The 15,849-nt window shown below is 47.2% G+C and overlaps 1 protein-coding gene across 3 annotated transcripts in view; it reads left to right on the top strand.

The window, feature by feature from the left end:
* Positions 1-5,431: 5,431 nt before the first annotated feature.
* Positions 5,432-15,849, top strand: part of MID1 (midline 1) — a 511,850-nt gene continuing 501,432 nt past the window's right edge. For 2 of the 3 annotated variants that reach the window (XR_015299321.1, XM_086934783.1), the window contains exon 1: positions 5,565-6,063. The gene's annotated coding sequence lies outside the window, so the exon portion shown is untranslated. Of the gene's footprint in view, positions 6,064-15,849 lie in introns of all 3 variants that reach the window. The other variant, XR_015299320.1, reaches the window with a different exon arrangement.

Here is a 15,849-nt window from a genome sequence, read left to right on the forward strand (position 1 = left end):
GATCCGTGTGGTCAACCTTCCGGATTTGCTTCCACACATCAGCTGGCAGGCATAACCCAAAGAACAAGTCAATATCTGCTAAAGTCATTATTGTCGAACCCAAGGCTGTGCCTAATTCGGTATAAAATGCCGTCGGGTTCTTTCTTAAGTCGGGCAGGGTTTGCTTAAAGGTTAGGATGTCTTGTCGGTCCCATGGTTGGTAAACCCAATTGTACACAACCCTCCCCTTTGCATTTTCATTATTAATATCATCGCTCGTTCCCTGGCCCCGTGGCGGGATCCAGTAAGGAGCTGCTTCTCTGATAGGCATCATAGTATTGGCTACTTCTGCCGAGGTTGCTTCAGGGACCGTAACCTTGGCTTCTGGTTTCTGTTCCGCGAGGTGGCGGAAGACCTCAAGCATTTGCATGAAGAGCTCCGTCGCCTCACGTTTAGTCCCATCTCCAACATCAATCTTCCTATACAGTGTTGTTAGTTTAGCGGGACCCTTACTCTGATACCTATCTTCATACGCGTTCAGGGTGTGGTAGCTGAATCGCAAGATGAAATGCCGTCTGTGGCTGTCGGCATGTGAATTATATATGCTCATTGTATAATCTTCGCTCTCCCTTCGTTCTACTAATGTCTTTGCTATTTTGTCGATCCCATCCCGCTCATCTTTGCTCAACCTATTTAACCTGGCTGATGATTGTTTGCTAGCCTCGGGATCGTCTGACGAAGTTGTTAATGTGGCTGGTGCGGAGGCCGTGAGGGCCGGTGCACTAGCACTAGGGTCACTTTCACTCACTCTCGGTGCTTGCAGGGTTTGTTGGCTGGGAGCATATGGAGGGGGCATGTAGATGATTGGGGGACCTAACAGTAACTCATTGTTTGCCCGTTGTTTGGAGGGAAGTTCAGGGTAGAGCGCAGAGGGGGTCCTAACAGGACATTGGCCTGTTGACCCTGATTCTTGGTTTTGTGTAGCTTCTTTTCTTTCTTTTATTTCCTCTTCTAGTTGCTTTGCGGCCAGGTGGGCTGCCTTTCGTAATTCTTTCCCTATTTTTGCTTCTTCTCTTTTCTTTCGTTGTTCCGTTTCCTTGCGCCACATGCCGATACTGTCGAGCATAGTGGGCGTGGTCTTATTCTTCTGGAGCGCTATTTCTAATGTTTTTATTTTATTTTCACTAAAGGAACCTATCAGTGGCCACTGACTTTCGGGGTTCTTTTTCGTATATTTATGCCATAGTTTAGTGTAAGCTATAGCGACTAGTCCATACTTAGTGAACATGTCCTTATTAGGGGTGCCCTCCAGTGGAGCTGGATGGTTCATCTCTAATAAGCGGTCCGGGCTAAACAGGCTACCAACCAGTAGGGAGAAGATAGGCATGACGGTTTACACCGGGGACAAAAAAATCTGCACTACCTATCTTATCACGGCGGGCAAAGACTAGGCAGAATATTTCTATTCTCCGTTGTTTGCCGGCGGTGAATACCTCAAACGAACCAATACCGAATAATCGGTCAATCAAAACAATTCAGTGGGGAGAATAAGTGGGCACGAAAAGTTATCGTTACCTACTCTTTCCCTCCCTGCAAAGAGAGACCTTGTTCTTCCCTGTTTGCAGAAAGAGAATCTCCAGACAATAATCCACGAACAGCAGTTCGGGAAACAGTGGGGGAGGAAGATAGGCACGACGGATTACAATGGGGACAAAAGTCTGCGTTACCTATCCTTCACTGTTTGCAAAGAGAGAGCCTGTTTGTTTTTCCCCGTTTGCAGACAGCGAATCTCCAGAGGTTTCAACAAAGCGTAATACTAGTATTATCCAAACAAACAATTTTCCTCAATTCGTCGTGTTTACACGACCTTACCCGGACCGCATGGACGGTTTCCTGTCCTCTGGATCCAGCGCCCGATCGTCCTCTCTCCTTCGTGATGTTCGCGGCACTCCTGATGGTTCCCAGTCAGGACCGTAGATCACTCGAGAGAGGTCTATTCAGAACTAGTGAAGGTCGGATGATCGGCTGTCAGACGAGGGTCTATCGGACATGAGCTCTTCCCGATCGTTGCAGTCGTTCACTCTGTCATCGGGACCTCTCCCACTGGATCCACGTGTCGCTGATGGGCCCCACGCTTTGGGACGCCAACTGTAGAAAAAGGTAGGGCTAGGACCTTTCTCAAGATTTGCCCGGCGCTAACCGCCCTTGTACCATTCAAGTTTACCAAGCAATGAGGCAGGCGCCGGAGACCAGAAGGCAGGAAACAGAAGTTTATTCCGACGGAGCAGAACACATCAGATCAGACCAACAAGGTATCGTCTCGAGGTGCTCTAACAGCCTCTCGGAGGCCTGGCCTCTTATACACTGGTTGATGGCATGTGACCTTCCTTTATTACAATAAGAACTTTGTGAAGCAAGAAAAAGACATCCCCGTAATCCTCGTGTTAATCCCACCCCCATATACCTTCACAATAGAGGTCCTCAACCTGCTGATAAGAGGAGGGGGTCATCACGCAGCTGAGTGTTCCGTCGAGTCTTAGGATGTGTGCGCCTGATCATATCACAGGGGGTGGGGAGGCCTGGGTCAATAGAGGGTCCTTTGAAGGAGAGCGACCTCATACAATAAGGGGCAGTGAATGGTATCTCCCGACTTATGCAGTGGCCTCGGACCTGTGTGGACAGTCGGACACGGGGTGAGGGGCCATCAATGGAGGGGTATTCATGCCGCGTGAACAATCCAGCGCAGAGGGGAGGTTTATCAACAGAGGGGCATTCATGGGAGGAGAGGAGGTGTTGGTCAGGCGCTGGCGTGACTCCCAAGGACAGGGTCATGCAGAAGGGTCATGCTCATAAGGAGGAGGGAGGGGGAGCCAGGGTGCGCGGAGGATGCTTGCTGGGTCAGAGGGGCGCGCTGGCGATCGATCGTGGACAGGGAGACCATGATATCTAAAATGGCTGCCGTGCACGTAGTACATAGGTGACAAGCTGGCGCAGATGATGTTCAGATCGTAAATTAAAATTCCACAGTAGCCGGTAGGTGTTGGTCCACCTGTATAACTGTATTCAAGAGACATGTTTTATGGGTACATCATGTGTACATTAACTAGACTGTCATGTTATGTAACGTTGCCAATGCTGACCTCCCTTGCGCCGCAATCATGTGTATAGATATGAAAATGGGATGCTACAACTCACCTACCGTGGCTCCTCCCTATCTTCTCTTTTCTTTTTCTTTGTCTTTTCTTTCTCCTTGTTGAACGACTACCAATGTTTGCCGGGTTAGGCTTGTATTATCCATTAAGGCGCACCAACCTCACATTATGCATGCACATGTAAAAATGTTGCCTTGGATACCCTAGCGTACCCGGCTATACGCCTTCTGTATACCCTGTGAAAAACCAATAAAGTTTGGGGTTTTTTTAAAGAAAAAATTAACACAATGTCAAGAAACATGTCGACCACTCTTTAGAGCGTGATATTCTGTAGCATTATAACAGGGGGTCGCCACATCTTTATTTTTAACCAGGTTAGAAGCCATTTTCACTAAAATTGTCTTGATTGGACTTCTAATTCCTGTTTTAATCCTTTCACTGTCTAGGTACACCCATTCCGCACATCTACACCCTTTAGGTCCCTCACACCCACTGCACCAAACGGCATGGAATAATAGATCTCCGCTAAAGAGCCCCTCAAGGAGCAAGCTCTATGATGAAGCATGACACCTAGCTGGCTGGGTGTGTGAGGGCCCTTATTCCGCAAGGAGGATTTCCCCTTTTTTGTCCCACCACTTAGTGAACACTGCCTCACACTTAGCAAACCTTTCCCTTTTTCGTCTTGCCTGTTAGGAACTGCATACTCATTTTGTTGGATCTAACTTTCCATGCCATGGGTGTAGTTTCTACATCATATATTATGGTTAGCTCATTTGGGCAGTGGGTGCAGCCAGGGTTCAAACACAATGGAACAAAGACCCAATCTTTGGTATAGCCATATATTATGGCATCACAGGAGAGATAAATATGGCAAGGATTAGCCAATGTTTACAAGTTTTGAGGGTCGACACAAATACACTTGGCCCTAGGGTGGAAGCGTCCCAGTGTGCAGCGTTTAAAAACATGCAATAAAATGTAGTAAAAAAATAGGGGTAACCACACAAAAAAGGTCATTTTCACACAAGGTCAATAAAAAAAAGAACTGTATTTTGTCATAAAACCATTCACCTATATCAGAATGATATTTATTTGTTGGGCTTTTATTAAAGAATGTGGAACGTTTTGGAGTGCTATATTTAAAAGGATTAATTTATTTAAAGATTTGAATTACCAAAATCTGCCTCCTTGGCAATCCCGAACTATGATTTATTCAAGTTAAGACAACTGAAAAATGCATTATAACTTGTGTTTACAGCCTTACTTTCAGCTAATCATATTATGCTACGAGATGGAAATTCATCAACTCTTCTTCCAGACGGGAATAGCTTCTGAAATCAGAAAATGTACCTTTTGGGTGAAAATGTGTAATGGTTTAAACTGGCAGGCACAGAAGACTTGAAAAATTGGAAAACATCTCGAAGATTTTTTTTCGGAAGCTAGTGGTGGTGCAGAACAGATTTGTTTAAAGTTGATTTTTTTGACCGTGGGAATAACTTTTGAGGTTTTGTGTGGTCGTTTCCTGTCTGGTTGTTTGTTTCTTTGTCTGGCATGTCTGTATTTTCCCCCCCATGTTTTTCAAAAACTTGTTTTAAAAATAAGCAAGTTGGCTTAAGTTGTGCTAGAACTGTATTTATTGTTTAGTTTGCCATTGTCCAGTGGGGTTCATGTTTCTGAACACTGTGGGTCAAAATGAAAAATATAGTAGTTGGTGGAAGATATTATTTCTGAATTTTATTTGAGAGTTACTATTGTTTCCGCTTCCCTGTTCTTTTCAGCATCCCGTCTCTTTTCAGCATCCCGTCTCAGCTACTTTCTGCACTGAGCACCAGGGTACAGTGTGTTTACGGGAAGCAGACAGTGCCAATAGGGACTTTATCCTTCAGCACTTTCATACCTGGGCCTCAATGGTCAAGCACCTACCTCCAGGTGGTTTGTTATCAAGTTTTGCATAGTTTGTTCAGTTAAGTTTTGATATGGTTTGTGTGAGTTATTGTGACAGTGAAATGAGTTTGCTCTGTGATGGTCCCTCCTCTGTTTTGCTCCAGTGGGCTTAGGTGCAATCGTCACCCAAGGGAAAATTTAGTGGGGGGGGGGGGGGGATCTGTCTAGAATAGATGGTGCACAGCGCATGACAATTTATAAACTACGTACGACAAGCACGGTCAGGTCTGTGCCAGGCAGAGCATCCAGCTGTCGAAGCAGATCGACCACCTGACAGAATGCCTGAATGGCCAATCAGTGCCCGAATGTGACATCTCAATACCATATTAAAATGACCGTTTGCATTCTGTGTGACTTTTGAAAAGTAACATGACTTGGACATGAGGCATGTATCTGCGTAGGTGGTGCCTTTCCTTTCCGTCTGTGCTGCGTGGCAGTCTCACGCTTCCTGGAACACTCTGTGGAGTGTGGCTGTGACACCGCCGGGGCTGCAGTGTGCCAGTCAGGTGCCCTGTGGGCGGTGTGGGTGGCGCCCTAAGGTGCACAGGTTGCTGCACTGGGCGCCCTGTGGGGACAGAGGAGCGCGTTGCAGGCTCACACAGATGCGCCCTGACACCGCACCGAGTGACTCTCCGCTCTGTGGCTGCGCCCAGCTGCCTTCGGCCCTTTAAACTCCTGAAAGCTTCTTAATCCCGCTGTGGGCAGGCCCTGCACGGCCGCTCCCCTCCCCCCGCCTCCCGATTGGTGACAGCGCCCGGGCGAGCTGCGGAGCTCGCACCGGCCCGATCCCCGCTCTGTAACTGGAGATAGACGGACGGACGGAGCGCTGCCGCCGCCTCTCCCCGCTCCTGGACACCGCGGCGGGGCTGCAGCGCTGACGAGCAGGCGCCAGAGGAGACCGGCGCCCGGGGAACCGTGGCTGGATTGTACCTCTGGGAAACTTCAGACTCCTTCGTGCCGGATGGATTATGGGATTCTAAACATGAGGCAGGTAAGTCACATGCGGAGACCAGCCAGGAAACATGTCCACGGGCAATAGGGCAAGCTGAGGAAGTAACTCAGGGGGCTAATGCGCCTGTTGCCCCGATCATTCTGTAACCTCAAGATTCCTGTCTTTTGGAGGCTGGCAAAGCATGGAAACTTTCAGAGGCAGATAATTTGCCATTCAAATGCGGCGATTGTTTTAGGTATGGATAAAGGACGTACATTTTTAACACGATTAATACTTAGAATCGTAGGGGGAGGACGTGCTGCTATTTCCGATCTTATGTGAGACTTCACTTTCTGCCAACTCCTTCAGGCTCAGAGCTGCCCCTTTTGCAAGGCGGCTTTTGGGAGGAAAAAAAGCACGGAATGAATGGGACTTTTCCAGTTTTGTTTTTCGGGGTTGGGCAGCGGTGTCAGGCGAGGCATTGAGCGATTCTCTTGTCAGCAGGGCAGGCACGCTGGGCTTAAAATATGCAAATCCGGTGTAATTCTCTATGGGCTGAATAGAGCCCGGGATCTTACCATATGCCTTTGGAATAGATTCCCACTGTTCCAGCTACACTTTGACTCGCTGGTAATTGCAAGGGGCAGTTGCTCAAGAATATAAACCGCTTATTAACTATATGGAAAATAACAATTCTAACTTGTTTGTATGTGCGTCATACAGTTTGGATAATGACTACGAGGAGTGGGACGGGTGTTTTTTTATTTAAAATACGGATGCCGGCATCTGAACGCTTACCAAGATAATTAAGGAATGTATTTGCGACGTGTTGCATGTACTGGCAGCCGCGTCTCACAGAGCACGTTCCCAGCTCCAGCGAGGTTGGCAGCTGAAGCGGGTGTGCAGTTTGTGCCAAGAGGTACTCTGCTCCAGTCTTTTGAGCGCTAGCTGCTTGAGGGAGTGTTGTCAGGCTGGGCTGCTCACCCCCTCCCCCCTTCCCACACAGTGCCACCCCGCATTCTGAAAGGGAAATACGTTTTTGGAAGGGGGGGGGGTGTTGTTAATTAGTGGCTGGATATTACGCTGTGCGAAGTCGGGCTGTTTCTCCATGTGTGTTGTTGTCTTCAAGCTTTGATCAGTTAGGTGGCAAATGGACAAGCAATGTAACTATGGCAACCGGCAGCGCTCCCGGCCTGTGTTTTAAGCCCGGGACAAGAAAGGACACTTGTTGAAAAAAATAGGTTGTGCCCGAGTGTTAGTATTAAGATGCCACAATTTTATTAGTGGTGAATTATCATTAAAAGTACAATTATACCAGCATGCACGTGTCTGCTTTAACGCTGTCCAAGCGTATACATGTCCAAATATAAATCCATAAAGGTACCGGAAATGAAAAAAAAACATGTCAGTGCACTGTACCAAGGACTGTAAAAAATGCGTCCGTACTTGTCCTCCACCTCCCAAAGAATGTGATTGAGTAGGCCCGAAAGAATAAGTTTGCGGAGTCATAGATAGGATACATTGATACGCCCCTAAGAAAAACGTATTCTGCACCCTGCCTGTAGGTGTCAGTGTTGGGCTGTGTATGATATCAGAGGATCTCACGAAGCCTGGGAAATTCAGCTCTTGGTAGGCAATTCACACCCCCTTGATAAAAAGTGCTAACTTGACCAGAGCTGGACTGTAAAATATTAAACTGCACGCGAAGTAGTCTATACCGTATGTGTACCGGTCCACTAATGACAGCTGGTTTAAATAGGAATTAAAATGGCGCTCGACGCACTGACCTTTCAATATGACTTTCAAGTTGCCAGCTGTACACGGCGCCTAACCTCTCAAGAACGTCCCGATTCTCGGCGCTGTTTGGCTATGTATTTATTATCTTTGCGTTTTGACTTGCATTGGTTTTGTTTTCAGACATTGCCTTGAGGTCGAATGCCCAATAACAGCCTAGCTCAGTGTGCACGACCCTGAGGCAACTAGTTGTGTTGATAAATGCACTTTAAAACTTGCCTCAGATACATGAGAGGGTGATTCGGAACATCTAGGATTCGAGTCCATAACTGGCTCCTAACATTGTCAGCCATTTTAGCGATGTTTGTTCTGACTACAGTATTTTCTTCGTGCCTGTTTTGGACAGGTGTATACTCTGGGGGACATGTCTTTGGTTTCTCTCTTGCACCTGCCACACTATTGTGGTATGTAGTGATTTTGTAAAGCAGTTTAGACCCAAGCATGAATACAATTCCACTTAATTACGAACTATCGCGAAAATAGTTTTATCAGATACCGATTGTCTTTTAGTGATCATATTAGTATATTTGCTTACTGTTTTTTTTATGTAGCGCTTCTTATCACATTTTTTATTTGCTAAGATCTGTGAACAAAGATCGTTAATATTATCACATTTATTGCACTCCGAAGGATTTGAATTTGTGATCCGCATATCGCCTCCGATGTCGGTGGTGAGCGTTTAACTCGTGAAAAAGAGGGCTACGTATAGCAATGTATATATAGTAAGCTCATCTAACCCAACCACGTGAACAGAAAGTATGAAACAAAAAGAACGTGCACATGAAGCCTTTTCCGAACTTCTCTGGTGATGATTGTAGGGCAAGTCCAACTTGTTCCCTCCAGAAACAATATTGATTTTCCTTTTCTCCGCAAACAGCAGTAACAGTGAGCAGTGTTACAGTTCCCTCCTCGCCCAGGGCAAATATATTTTTTTAAGTTAGGATATGAGCACATGCTGTTCTCTTCAGTTTACAACGCGTGAGAAAATGGTTTACTTTACTCCAATTATCTTCAGCCAGCCCAAGTTGGGCGTATTGGGCTATAAGGGTAGATGTCACAGCAAGACTCTAACTGGAAAAGACATCTCATGGCCCCATAAACCACACATAATCTTCCTGCCTAGAATCCTAGCCTCAAGTTTTTTCTTTTTTATCTTGCAGTGTTCTATACCCTAGGCATCGGTGCGCTTTACACGACACCAGATTACGTTACAGAATGCCAGATTGATTTTATAGACAGCTTAAATGATTTGCTAAGAATCAGAGTATGTTGAGCCGATGCAAGGACTCGAACCTGGGGGCATCTTTACAAGGCCATATCGCCACCAGAACAGCACTTTTTTAAAAAACTTTGTGGTGGGGAGACCAGTTTTTGCCTCGTTTACAAGGCAGTATTTCTGCCATGTAAATAAGACACCCTTTGAGTGGGCGGTGGGTGTCCCACTGCAACACCCATTGATTTTTATGCTGCCCCATATTTACAAGATTGGCATAAATATGTGGCAGTGCCAAAATTAAGACTAGGGAAAACTTGGTCTTAACAGAGTGCAAGCTGGAGAAATGCTCTATTTCTCCTTGTTTTTGCTGTTTTTATGTGTGCTGCATTGTGCAGTACACATAAAAACAGCAAAATGTCATGCATGATTGTTTATGTGCAGGATGGTGTCCCTTTCTGACATAAATAATCCTTTTAAAAATGAGTTGCAACTTCTGGGTGTGCTGCACAACGCAGCACACATACAGTGCAGACCTGCGTTTCAGAAGTGGAGGAGCATGGCGTTAAGCCAAAAAAAGCTAACGCTGCACTCCGCCACTTCTTTGTAAATATGCCCCCCTGGTTCCTTAACTATAACATCGACTCTAGCCGTGACGCTAGGCATCATTCCTAACCGCAATTTTACCATTTATCTCATTTTACCAGACGATTAAGGATTGAGTTAAAACTGCGCACAAACAAATTTTCATTAAAACAATTCAGTATCCTCTAATAAAATCTTCGGGTTATGTGAATCATTTTAATGGCAGTCTCCCTTTAAATGTGATTTTGTCATCAAAATGAGACCACTCTCAAGTTGTGTAGCAGTGACTGATAAGGGCGAAATCTGTCAGCCCATGGGAAAGGAAGCAAATATTAAACATCTCCATGCCATGGTGTGAAAAAATAAATCCGTCCTAATGCAATCGCAACAAGTATGCAGTGTGACAAATATCACAGGCCACAGCCCTTCAATTAGACCACTCACCTCAGAAACCCAGAACAATATAGGGTCTGCACATTTTTAACACAAACATTTACTATTTCTTGGTGGAAGAACCCAATTGGACTCCCCTCTAAAATGTCTGCTGATTGCTGAGAAATAAGTTTATTCGTGATTCATAGCATGAGCTAATGCGGAGAATGCCTGTTCATGCTCACTTACACTAATGCACAGGGGAAGGCGGTAAAGAGCAACAGTGTGCGGTACTCTGTAAAAACACATATTGCTTACTTTATGGCGGCACCAGGCAAGCACACCACCCTCAGATCACACGTAATGTTGTAAAATCCCGGTTTTATTAGCATTCCAATGGAACAGAGTGTGTTTATAAAACTCCTGTAAATCAATGCAAATGCTCAGCAACTGGCTTAAGTAGTGAGGTCACTAAGGGGTGGGGAGGGATTCCAATAAAGTAAGTTTAAATAAAGTACCTAACTTCGGCTTGGTTCAATTATACATATATATAACGAAAGCGTTTTTTTGCTCTGCTATCTCAGTTCTAATAGCAAATTGTAATGCGGTGGTGGAGGACCAAATTATGCGGCAGGGTTAACTAAATAATACGGTATGAACAACTAAATTATGTGGCGTTATTGTTTAGCTTTTTTTCTATTTAGGTTTCTTTACAAGTTGGCAGACTAGGCATATCAGCGCCATAAGATTAAAGAGGTTGCTTGAGAAATTAAAGTATACTTATTATGAAGATTATACTTTACATTTAATTTCTCACTGAGTAATGTTTGGAGTTGCAAGGAAGCACGAGTCCTTTTTTTTTATTAACAGTTGTTGTTTCTGGAGGATAAAATGTGGATGTTGATGCTTATCGCACCAAAATCTGCATTGTTTTGCAAATACCATACACTTTTCCCTTATTACATTCAAACAGGTTTGACCGGACACCATTTAACGAAGGGTGAGATGTTTAACTCACCTGGTAGGTACCACCCAACTCAGAATTGAAACCCTTGCATGAACAGGGGTCTGCACAGGTATCTCAAAACACTGACCCACTCATAATCAGTGCCACATTAATGCACTTTTATGCGTGCTTATAGTCCTATAACACAAACCTAGCCAGGAAGCAACAGTGTGGGGTATGTTACACAGGGTGCTGAGAAAGGATACAAGATTGTCTACATCAAGTGGAGAGTATACAATTGCATCACGTTTTTAGCCTATTTTTATGCCCAGAAATTCAGTAATCGGGCTAGAGTAACACAATGTTGAGTGAAGCGCCAGTGATGGAATTTGAACCTGGGTCCTCCTGTTCCAAAGTCAGCAGTTCTAGCCTCTAGGCCTCAAACAGACACCCAGTACGAGCATCACCATCCAGTCCCACGCTAGCACACCTAGCCGTTCTCTGCGGCCATGGAGGGACTTACACGGCCAAGGTGTTTCATGTTTGTTTCCCACTGCTGTGCTGTGCCTGAACCTTTGTGGTATGGTGGTTCAGTGGTGAGATCTCTGTCCTTGCTGCCCCTGCCCTCCAAATGTTCAGGGTCCACACTTTCAAAGGAGGTAGACTAGGGAGGAGAGAGAATCCAGCCTGGGATGGTGGATTCGCAATAGAGACCGTTTCTCATCAGGTAAAGGAAAATATTCTCAAAACAACACTTGTGAGCCACACAGGACAAATGCATTCTTAATCAGATCTTTTATCAATGTAATCCATTTTTAATTACAAATACTTTACCCACAAATCCAACTGATCCAGACTCTGATAACCCAGTTGACTCTCCTTACTATCTAGACCATCAAGGATTGGTGGTCATTTGACTGTTTCACTTACCTAAGTTATCACGCACCCCTCTAATGTATTATGTCTTAAAATGATCACTGTTATGCCTATCTCCTTATGTATCCTTATACCATGTTTTTCACCAGTCTATTTCATTCATGTTGTAAAGCGCTCTGATAGCCACGGATCTAGCTAGCGCTATATAAAACATATTTTAAAAAATCAGGACAATTTCAAACCCGTTCAAGCATGACTCAAGTTGCGTTGTCAATATATATTCATAGGGAGAGATGGCATGGTCACCATGGGTATTTTGCCTGGTGAACCCATTGAAAAAATGCCCCTACCCGGCCTGTTCCCGCGTGCTGCGTCTACCACTCCTTGGCGCGCTGGCGACACCGTGCCATCACAGTATATTCCGGAGTGTGAGGGTCCCAGGGTACTACGTCTTAGGCCTCGGCAAGCAAGGCGGAATGAGAATCCTCTCAAAGGCAACGCACAGGTAAACACTTGGCTTAGTAGATGTTAAATGAGCTTGAAGTGTCTTGGGTTAAAAGTTAAAGACAAAACAAATCGAGCTCATGGTTACTGGACTGTCGGTAGAGTCAAGTCAAGTCATAACATTTATATAGCGCACTACATACCCAGAGGGTTTCAAGGCGCTTAGGAAGGGGAGTAGTATTATTTGTCAAATATCCACGTTTTAAGCTGCTTTCTGAACGCTAGGTGATTTTGGGTGAGGCGAAGGTAAGCGGGGAGTGAGTTCCATGTTTTGGCAGCCAGGTAAGAGAAGGATCTGCCTCCCATGGTGGTCTTGTTGATGCGAGGTACAGTGGCGAAGGCTTGGCTGGAAGAGCGAAGTTGGCGATGGGGGGTGTAAAAGGACAGTCGAGAGTTGAGGCACTCTGGTCCGATGTCGTAGAGTGATTTGTGTGCGTGGGTAAGCAGTCGGAAAGTAATCCTCTTATTGACGGGTAGCCAGTGGAGGTCTTTAAGGTGACCAGAGATGTGTTCGTTGCGTGGGATGTCTAATATGAGCCTGGCTGAGGCGTTTTGGATTCGTTGTAGTTTCTTCTGGAGTTTTGCGGTAGTACCTGCGTAGAGGGTGTTTCCGTAGTCCAGTCGGCTCGTGACCAGAGCGTGGGTGACTGTTTTCCTTGTTTCGGCGGGGATCCAGCGAAATGTTTTTCTGAGCATGCGAAGAATGTTAAAGCATGAAGAGGATACGGCGCTGACTTGTCTGTTCATTGAGAGTGAAGAGTCCAGGATGACGCCTAGGTTCCGTGCGTGGTCTGTCGGGATGGGTGCTTTTCCGAGGGCTTCCGGCCACCAAGAGTCGTCCCATGCAGAGGGGGATTTACCTAGGATGAGGACTTCTGTTTTGTCTGAGTTCAGTTTCAGACGGCTTTGTTTCATCCATTCGGCGACTTCTTTCATTCCCTCGTGTAGGTTCGTTTTGGCGGTGCTGGGGTCCTTGGTGAGAGATAGGATCAGTTGAGTGTCATCCGCGTAAGAGATGATGTTGAGGTTGTGTTGGCGGGCGATGGTCGCGAGGGGGCTCATGTATACGTTGAAGAGGGTGGGGCTGAGTGAGGATCCTTGTGGTACGCCGCAGATGATTTCTGAGGCCTCGGACTTGAATGGTGGGAGGCGGACTCTCTGCGTTCTTCCGGTGAGGAACGAGGTGATCCATTCCAGTGCTTTTCCTTGGATTCCGATGTTATTGAGGCGTTGTAAAAGGGTGCTGTGGCAGACTGTGTCGAATGCTGCAGAGAGGTCAAGGAGGATGAGGGCGACTGTGTCTCCATTGTCCAGTAGAGTTCGGATGTCGTCTGTTGCTGCGATGAGGGCGGTCTCAGTGCTGTGTTTGGCTCGGAAGCCGGACTGTGAGGAGTCGAGTGATTTGTTGGCTTCGAGGAAGGCGGCGAGCTGGTTGTTGACAGCTTTCTCGATGACTTTGGCCGGGAATGGAAGAAGCGAGATGGGGCGGTAGTTTTTGAGTTCGGTGGGGTCTGCTGTTGGTTTTTTCAGAAGGGCGGTGAGTTCAGCGTGTTTCCAGCTTTCCGGGAAGGTGGCGGAGTTGAAGGAGCAGTTGATGACGTCTCGGAGGTGCGGAGCTATGACGGAGTCTGCTTTGTTGAAGATGTGGTGAGGGCATGGGTCTGTGGGGGATCCAGAGTGGATGGAGTTCATCAGGCGGATGGTGTCCTCAGTGGAGATTGGGTTCCAGGCGTTAAGGGTGTTGATGGGGGGAAGATGGTCAGCTGAAGGTAGGGTGGGTTGGCTTCCGGGTTGGTTGTCAAAGCTGTTGTGGATGTCAGCAATCTTGTTGTGGAAAAAAGAGGCTAGGGAATCGCAGAGGGTTTGAGAGGGGGTGATGTCGTTGGAGTTGGCCGAGGGGTTGGAGAATTCCTTGACGATGTTGAAAAGTTCCTTGCTGTTGTGGGCGTTGTTGTCAAGTCGATCTTTGAATGCTGTTTTCTTGGCTTTTCGGATCAGTTGGTGGTGAGTACGAATGGCGCTTTTGAAGGCGTCCTTGTTGCTGGTGGATGGGTCTTTTTTCCAGGCCTTTTCAAGGGAGCGGCAGAGTTTCTTGGACTTCTTGAGGTCGTCGTTGAACCATGAGGCCTTCTTGATGCTAAGTTTGTGTTGACGTTTTTTCAGTGGTGCTAAGTTGTCGGCAGTGTTGGATAACCACAGGGTGAGGTTGGAGGCGGCTTCGTTGGCGTTAGAAGAGAGGGCTGGGGAGGTTTGAAGGAGCGATGTGGAGATCTGTTCTGTGGTGATTTTGTTCCAGTTTCTTTGTAGAGTTGGTTGGAGGTGGATGATGGGTTTCGGCTTGTTGTAGGTGAAGTGAACGCAGCTGTGGTCGGTCCAGAGGAGATCCGTAGTGTGGCTGAAGGAGACATGGTTGCTGGAGGTGAAGATGGGGTCGAGAGTGTGACCTGCGATGTGGGTGGGGGAAGTGACCAGTTGTTTAAGTCCGAGGTTGGCGAGGTTGTCCAAGAGGGTGGCGGTGTTGCGGTCGTTGATCTTTTCAAGGTGGAAGTTGAAGTCTCCCAGAAGGATGTAGTCTTTGGAGGGGAGTGCGTGTGGGGTGATGAAGTCCGTGATGTCTTCACTGAATTTTGCGCGGGGTCCTGGTGGTCTGTAGAGGAGGGTGCCTCTGAGTGTGGTCTTGGGGTCGATGTGGATCAGGAAGTGAAGGTGTTCGGAGTTGGCGAGGTTGGCATCAGAGCTGGTTGAGATGCGGATAGTTTTCTTATGGACGATAGCGATTCCACCTCCTGTATGGTCGGTGCGGTCCTTGCGTGTGATCTTATAGTCATCAGGGATAGCGATGGCGATGTCAGGGGCGGAGGAAGCGTTCATCCATGTTTCCGTTAGGAAGGCGACGTCTGGAGAGATGGTGTCTAGTAGGTTCCAAAGGTCAATGGCGTGCCTGTGGACCGAGCGGGTGTTGAGAAGGATGCATTCTAGGTGGTTGGGGTCGGGAATCAGTGTTGTGGTCGTAGCGGAGAAGTTGTCGGTGCCGCTAAATTTGCAGGAGAAGCAGGAGAACGGTCCATGGGTGCGTCCAGGAGCGGCTTGGACGCAGTTGGGGGCACGACCGGGGTTGAGGGCTAGGAGGGTGGCTGCATCGTAGGTAACGCGGGGGGGCTGGGCAGCGCGAGGGGCAGGGGGACTGGCGCTGGGCGCGGTCCAGGCGCGAACGGGCGTAGACGGGCTTACCTTTGGCGCACCTTCGGCGCGAATGGGGCGCGGTCGCTGCGCGTGATCGCTGCGCGCGGGAATAACTGTCATATATGGATGGTGGAGGGGGAGGGGCGAGGGCGTCTCAGCTGGGAGGCGGGGCGGGCTCGGGATGACCAGAACAACAACAACAACAATCCGACAAAATGGAGGCGGAGGGGGGAAATGCGCGCAAACAGGAAAAGCGGCGCTTTAAATAAATGCTAAAATGCTGTTTGAATGCAGCGTCTATCAGGCACACAGAAGGCAATGAATGGCAAAAAGCAAGGCGGCGCTTTAAATAAATGCTAAAGTGTACTTTAAA

The sequence above is a fragment of the Lissotriton vulgaris genome, chromosome 8 (assembly GCF_964263255.1).
Source record: "Lissotriton vulgaris chromosome 8, aLisVul1.2, whole genome shotgun sequence".
Taxonomy (NCBI): domain Eukaryota; kingdom Metazoa; phylum Chordata; class Amphibia; order Caudata; family Salamandridae; genus Lissotriton; species Lissotriton vulgaris.